Here is a 7,080-nt window from a genome sequence, read left to right as displayed (position 1 = left end):
CCTGGTTATTGCCTTGGGCCTTCAGCACTGGCCCAGAATCTTTGAGTCTCAACTATTGTACTTCACCAATACAATTCAACTAAATTCACCAGTTGAGTAAACATGTAGTTAGCTGGTTCTGCCTCCAGCCAGAGGCATCTTCTTCTAGTCCCTTGACACCAGGCCCCTTTCCTGCATTGTTTGTAAATCTTCTCCCAAGCCATGAATAGCTCCCTTCTGGCCTCCAGATTTTTCCCCTAAAGATATGGATTTTCATACTAGGTCCCAACACCTTTGAAAGGGGACTTGCTGGGAACCAAAATTTTGACCTAGGAAACCCAGAAAAGTTTCCAGAGCTATTTTCATCTCTGAATTGATTTCCTGCAGCTATTTGGCTGTGGTGATTCCTCTGGTCCAGCTAGCAAGCATGGCCTAGGTAGAAGTGCCAATGAGTTCCTTTGCCAATTATCAGGTTTATTTTGGTGGGATTGCAGTTGTTCTTATTTTTCCTACTAAATGTCCTTCTCTTGCTGGCCTTTATGCCAGTGGGCTTTGCTCTCAAAATCCCTATTTTATTGTCTGTTCAGACTTTCAACAACAACAACAAAAAGAGTTTGAAATAAAAAAAAAATAATTGATCCAAGTGGCACTTCTTGAGAGTTTAAAAAAAATCTTAGTCATAAAGTATTTGGAAGTTTCTTGGAAATAAATAGGAGGAATATTTAGTCACCTTTACTTTGCAGTGGAGAGCAAATATTAGGAAATTGTGTAGTTATGTTCATTGTCTATTTATTCATAGAATAAAGCACAATTGCAAATATCTTGTCAGTATTGTCACTGTCAGTCTTTTTTCTTCTGTTCCAGCTGTTAATCTGATATTTTAGAGGATTATGTCTGTTTGTCTATTAAAAATAAAATAAGCCCTGTGCTAGTATCTCATGCCTGTTATCCTAACTATTTGGGAGGCTGAGGTCTGATGATCATGGTTTGAAGCCAGCCTGGGAAAAAAAAAATCCCCATGAGACTCTTATGCTGTGGTTCAAAGTGGTAGAGCACCAGCCTTAAGCAAAGGAGCTCAGGGACAGTGCCTAGGCCCTAAGTTCAAGCCCCAGGACCAACAACAACAACAACAAAAAAGTAAAATAGTACGCCCCAAATTATGCGATAGTACCAAAAAAAGTGACACTTGATAAGTCGGACACTGGTGGCTCATGCTGTATTTCAAGCTAAGATGTGAGGATTGCAGTTCAAAGTCAGCCAGGGTATGAAAGTTGATGAGACTCTTGTCTCCAATTAACCACAGTAAAAGCCAGAAATAACACTGTGGTTTAAGTGATAGAATGCTAGCATTGAGCAAAAGGAGCCCCAGGATTTCACCAAGGCCCAGAGTTCAAGATCTAGGACTGGCAAAAACAGAAACAAAAACACTTGATAAACCTCCTTTGAAGTTCAAATGTTTTGTGTACAGATTAAAAATCATGGGCCAGGAGTCTGGCCTAGTGGTAGAGTGCTTGCCTGGCATGCAACAAGACCTGGGCTGGATTTCTCAGTATCACATACATAGAAAAAAGCCCAAAGTGGTGCTGTGGCTCAAGTGGCAGAGCACTAGGTTTGAGGAAGCGCAAGGACAGTGTTCAGGCCCTGAGTTCAAGCCCCAGGACTGGCAAAAAGAAATCACCTTGGTGAGCAAGGGTGATACTTAGAGTCTTTTGGCAGAAAATATCCATAGCGTTGTATGTGGTAAGTGTAGAAGATTTCTAAAGATATTGAATATGTCCCTGATTATATTAATAGTTGGGCTTTTTTTTGCCATCCCTGGACTTGAACTCAGGGCCTGAGCACTGTCCTTGGACTTTCTCAAGGCTAGTGCTCTACCACTTGAGCCTCAGCAGTACTTCCAGCTTTTTTCTATGCATGTGGTACCGAGAAATCGAACCTGGGTCTTTGTGCATGCTAGGCAAGCACTCTACCCCTACGCCAAACTCCTGGCCCAGTAGTTGGGCTTTTAATAAAAAAAAAAAAGGCAAGTGTTAATAGTTGTTTCTAGCTTGACATATGTGGCCAATGCCTGTAATTACAGCTATTTAGGAGGATGGGATCTGAGGATATATGTTCTAAGCCAGCATGGAAAATTCCATCAAAGTCTTATCTCCAGTTAAATACTGACAAGCCAAAAATAGAGTTGCAACTAAACAGGAAGACCTCTAGTCTTGAGCAAAAAGGTAAGGGACAGTGCACTGGTCCACAATTGTAGCCTCAGTACTGACACCAAAATAATAATGATAATAGTAATAATAACTTAAATATATATTATGTATAAATCTATGCATATGTTTTAAAACATTGGGCACTGGTGGCTTACATCTGTAATCCTATTTACTGAGGTCATGGTTGGAAGCTAACCCAGACAGGAAGGGCTGTGAAACTTTTATCTCCAACTAACCACCTAAAAACTGGAAGTGGATCTTTGACTCAAAGTGATAAAGCAGAAGCCTTGAGCAAAAACTCCAAGGGACAACACCAAGTTCAAGTCCCATTGTGTGTGTGTGTGTGTGTGTGTGTGTGTGTGTGTGTGTGTGTGTGTGTGTATGCACGCGCCTGCGTGCGTGGGCATGCTCAAGTATGTGTGTTTCTGATGACAGGGTAGAGCCATGGACAGCAAGTTTTTAAACTGTTCAACTTTTTAGAGATGGACCTTTTAGAGATGATACCCTTTCTCATGTCTTGGTCCCCATTTCCCTCCCCCCCCTACCCTCCCTCATCTTGTTTTCCCCCCTTTCCTATCCAATTTCAAATAACAAAATACGCATATATCAATATATCAGATAACAAAGTGAAATACTGTAACAATATGAGATAACCAAGGGACAGCAAAAGAGATGAGAGATAACATAGTATGTTAAGGACAACAATCACTCATAATATGGCTTTTGTTTCTACATCATACTGTATGGCCTTATGTATCTAGGTTTTGCACTATTGCAAATCTCTGCCAGAAGAGTCCAAGGTTTCTACTGATTATGACAAATGAGAGAAACCATTGAGCCCATGTTCCTTTGAGTCTGGCTTACTTCACTTAATATGATTTTTTTCTAAGTTTTTCCATTTCCTTACAAATGGGGAGATGTCGTTCTTTCCGACAGCAGCATAGAATTCTATTTGTGTATAAATACCACATCTTGTTGATCTACTCATCAACTGAGGGACATCTGGATTGGTTCCATATCTTTGCTATGGTAAATAGTGCTGCAATATTCAGGTCTGATTGTTTCAAAAATATGCCAAATAAAAAACAGTAACTATCACACACACCAAAAAAAAAAGAAAAGAAAAGAAAAAAAGAAAAAAGCTGGAAGTGGTGCTGAGACGCAAGTGGTAGAGCTATACTCTTGAGAAAGTCCAACGACAGTACTCAGGCTCTGTGCTCAAGCCCAGGACTGGCAAAAAAAAAAAAAAGTAAATCTCAAAGCCTACCATTTTATTTCTCTGTAGGATATTAATGTGCTGATTAATGTATTTCAAGTTTCAAATTTATTTTTTCATTTATAAATCTTAATTTCTATATAATCCTTCAATCAGCTTTTTCATCCTATGAGGTATAGTGGTGATAAGTTAAATAAAAGTTTGCAACATGCTGATTTTGTATTATTTTTATAACAATTTAAGAACTTTTCTTCATTTGCCAATAAACTGAGTCCATGTTCAAAAAAAAAAAAGAATTCCTCTGATTTGCATGATAATTTTCTCAGATTGACAGAGGTCCTTCAGATGAGTTCATGAAGGTGTCATTAGTCACTTTGTGCTTGTTTTCAGATGTCTGTGTGTCCACAAATGTGTACTATATCTAAGAACTATTGTCCATATCAGTGCCTATAAATATAATTTCCAGTGGGGCACTGGTGGCTTATGCTACTCAGGAGGATAAGATCTGAGGGTCATAGCTCCAAGTCACCCTAGGCAGGAAACTCTATGAGACTTTTTTTTTTGCTAATTAAGCACCAGAAAAGCAGGAATGGTACTATGGCTCATATATTTATAGAGCACTAACCTTGATCAAATGAGTTCAGGGACCTTACCCAGGCCTTGAGTTTTAAGTCACACCACTGAGAAAAAAGAAAGAAAGAAAGAAAGAGAGAAAGAAAAATAAATCCAGCAGTGCTTGATAACATTAAGTTGTCTGGAAGTGAATATGTAATGTTACCTTTTCCCCAAATAGTTCCAGAATAAACAATTTAAAACTATGCTCTGGTAGCTTACACCAGTAACCCTAGGTACTCAGGAGGCTGGGATCTGAGAATTATGGTTCAAAGCCATTCTAGGCAGACAAATCTATAAGACTATTATTCCAACTAAGCTGCAAAAAGCCACTAGTGGAGATATGGCTCAATGAGTAGAGTAAGATTATAGAAAAAAAAAGGTAATGGGAAGCCCTGAGTTCAAGCTCCAGTACCAGCACAATTAAAATATAATCTAAAATAATTCAGAACACCATGAAACTTGTTCAGTTGGATAGGTGAAACTTTTAAAGATTAGCAGCTTTTTAATTGGAACTGAACTAAATGAAAAAGCCATTATGTTTTAGTGTTTTGAACATTACTTTTCAGGTATCTTGTTTATTTTTACCATGCTTTATAAATTATGCTTATTGAAACTTTGTCACTGATAGAAAATCTTAGCATTTGCTTTTATTATCTTTGACTGAGATAGAAATACAACAGAATCCTCAGAAGAACATGTATTTACTTTTAACATTAAGTACAAACAATCTCAGTGTTTTTCCTCTCATTTAGCTGTCAATTTATTCACAATCTTTTAGATTTAACCTTAAGAGTATTTCAGGCCCATCTTTAAAAGAGCAATTTACATATTTTGGAATTTCAAAAACAAGTCCTTACAGTATAGAAGACAAATAGCTTGTCAAATATTTTGAATTATTTTATTATTTACCTTTTCTTCGTTTACTTGCTAATGGAAGGTTATAAATGTCAAATTTTGTTATTTTTCTATCTTTAAAAGAAATCAGGGTTTGAATTAAGATAATTATACCATCACTACTGATGGAATCCCTAGCACATCTCACATATTTTGCAGTACCAGTCATGTGTTTAGGAACTCAACTTCAAAACTTTCTGGCTGAGCTTGGGAGTAATCACAATATCCTATTTATTATTTCTCTTGTGCATTTATTTAGTTATTTATTTTATTGTGCTGAACTTAGGGCAATGATACTGTCCCTTAGTTTAAATCTTTGTCATTTGTGGAGCTTAAAATCTGATCTTTTGCTTAAGGCTACTATCCACTACAAGCCAAAGCACCACTTCTAGGTTTTTGTTTTGTTTTGTTTTGTTTTTCTGTTGATTGTAGGGCTTGAACTCTGGGCCTGGGAGCTGTCCTTGAACAATTCACCTCAAGGCTACTGCCCTACCCCTGGGGCTGGACATTGTCCCTGAGCTCTTCAGGCAACCACCCTACTCCTTGATCCACAGCATCACTTCCCATTTTCTAAAGATCAATTGGAAATAAGAGTCTCATGGACTTTAGTGCCAGGGCTGGCTTTGAATTGTGATCCTTCTGAGTAGCTAGGATTACAGGCATGAGCCACTGTGCCCTGCTACTTCTAGTTTTTTCAGAGGCTAATGGGAGAGTCTCATGGGGACTTTTCTGCCCAGGGTGGCTTCGAACTGCCATCATTAGATCCTCATCAGTATCTAAGATTACAGGTGTGATCCATCAGCACCTTTCTATATTATTTTTTTGCCAGTCCTGCCTGAGGCTTAAATTCAGGGCTGTTTTCTCAAGCTCTACCCCTTGAGCCACAGCATCACTTTCAGCTCTTTCTTATCTGTGGTACTGAAGCATCAAACCCTGGTCTTTGTGCATGCTAGGCAAGCTCTCTACAACTACTAGGCCAAACTCCCAACCCAAAATGATCTTAATTTTTTTTTGCCAGACCTGGGGCTTGAACTCAGGGCCTGAGCACAGTCCTTGGGCTTTCTCAAGGCTAGCGCTCTACCACATGAGCCACACCATCACTTCTGCACCCTGCTATTTTTAAACGTTTTATTTCTGGTCAGTTGTAGGGCCTGAACTAAGGCTCTAGGCACTGTCCCTAAACTTTGCTGCTCAAGGCTAGTGCTCTACTATTTTATGTCATAGTGTCACCTCCGGTTTTCAGGTGGTTAATTGGAGATAAGTGTCCCAGGGATTTTCCTGCCTGGGCTGGCTTCAAACCTAGATTCTCAGATCTCAGCCTTCTGACCGGCCAAGATTACAGGCATGAGCCATTAGTGTCTAGTTTAAATGTGTTTATTTATTCTTGCAAGTTAGCATTATGGAGAGTCTTCTGAAGATTTCTCTTTTCAAAATTTAGGAGATGGTGCCTCAGAAAATACAAATGTTAGCTAGAACATTGTTCAAAATAGTAACCTAGGAGATAGAGTTGGTCAGGAATTAGAGTGTCAAAAGAGCAAGGATCGTGCATGGTGGTTCACACCTGTAATCCTAGCTACTCAGGAGGCTGAGATCTGAGGATCAAGGTTCAAAGCCAGCCAGGGCACAAAAGGACCTAAGACTCTTATCTCCAATTAACCTCTAGAAAACGGGAAATGGAGCTTGGTTCAAGGGTAGAGTGAAGAGCTCAGGGACGGCACCCAGGCCAAGTTCAAGTCCCTTGACTCACAAAAATAAATAAATAAAAAGGCTTATGAGATTCTCCCTGACAATGCATTTACAAGGCCCCGCAGTGTCCAGGGTTTTTTCCCCCCCAGTCCTGGGGCTTGAACTTAGGGCCTGAGCCCAAGGCTCAGGAAAGCCTTTTCTCAAGGCTGATGCTCTACCACTTGAGCCACAGCACCACTTCTGGCTTTTCTATGTATGTTGTACCAATGAATCGAACCTACTAAGCAAGTATTCTATCACTAGGGCAACTCCCCAGCTTTCAAAGGGGTTTTGCATCATTAGAGAATTGGAAATCTTACTCTGTAGTTACTAGTGTTAGAATTATCCAAGGCTGCTGGCAACAAAATATGGTAGTAGTGACAATAACTTTTTTTTCTTTTTCTTTTTCTTTTTCTTTTTTTGGTGGAGCTTGAACTCAAGGAC

This window comes from Megascapheus bottae, chromosome 12, assembly GCF_031878675.1.
Source record: "Megascapheus bottae isolate mThoBot1 chromosome 12, mThoBot2.hap1, whole genome shotgun sequence".
In the NCBI taxonomy this organism is placed as follows: Eukaryota; Metazoa; Chordata; class Mammalia; order Rodentia; family Geomyidae; genus Megascapheus; species Megascapheus bottae.
This window is presented reverse-complemented; position numbering follows the sequence as displayed.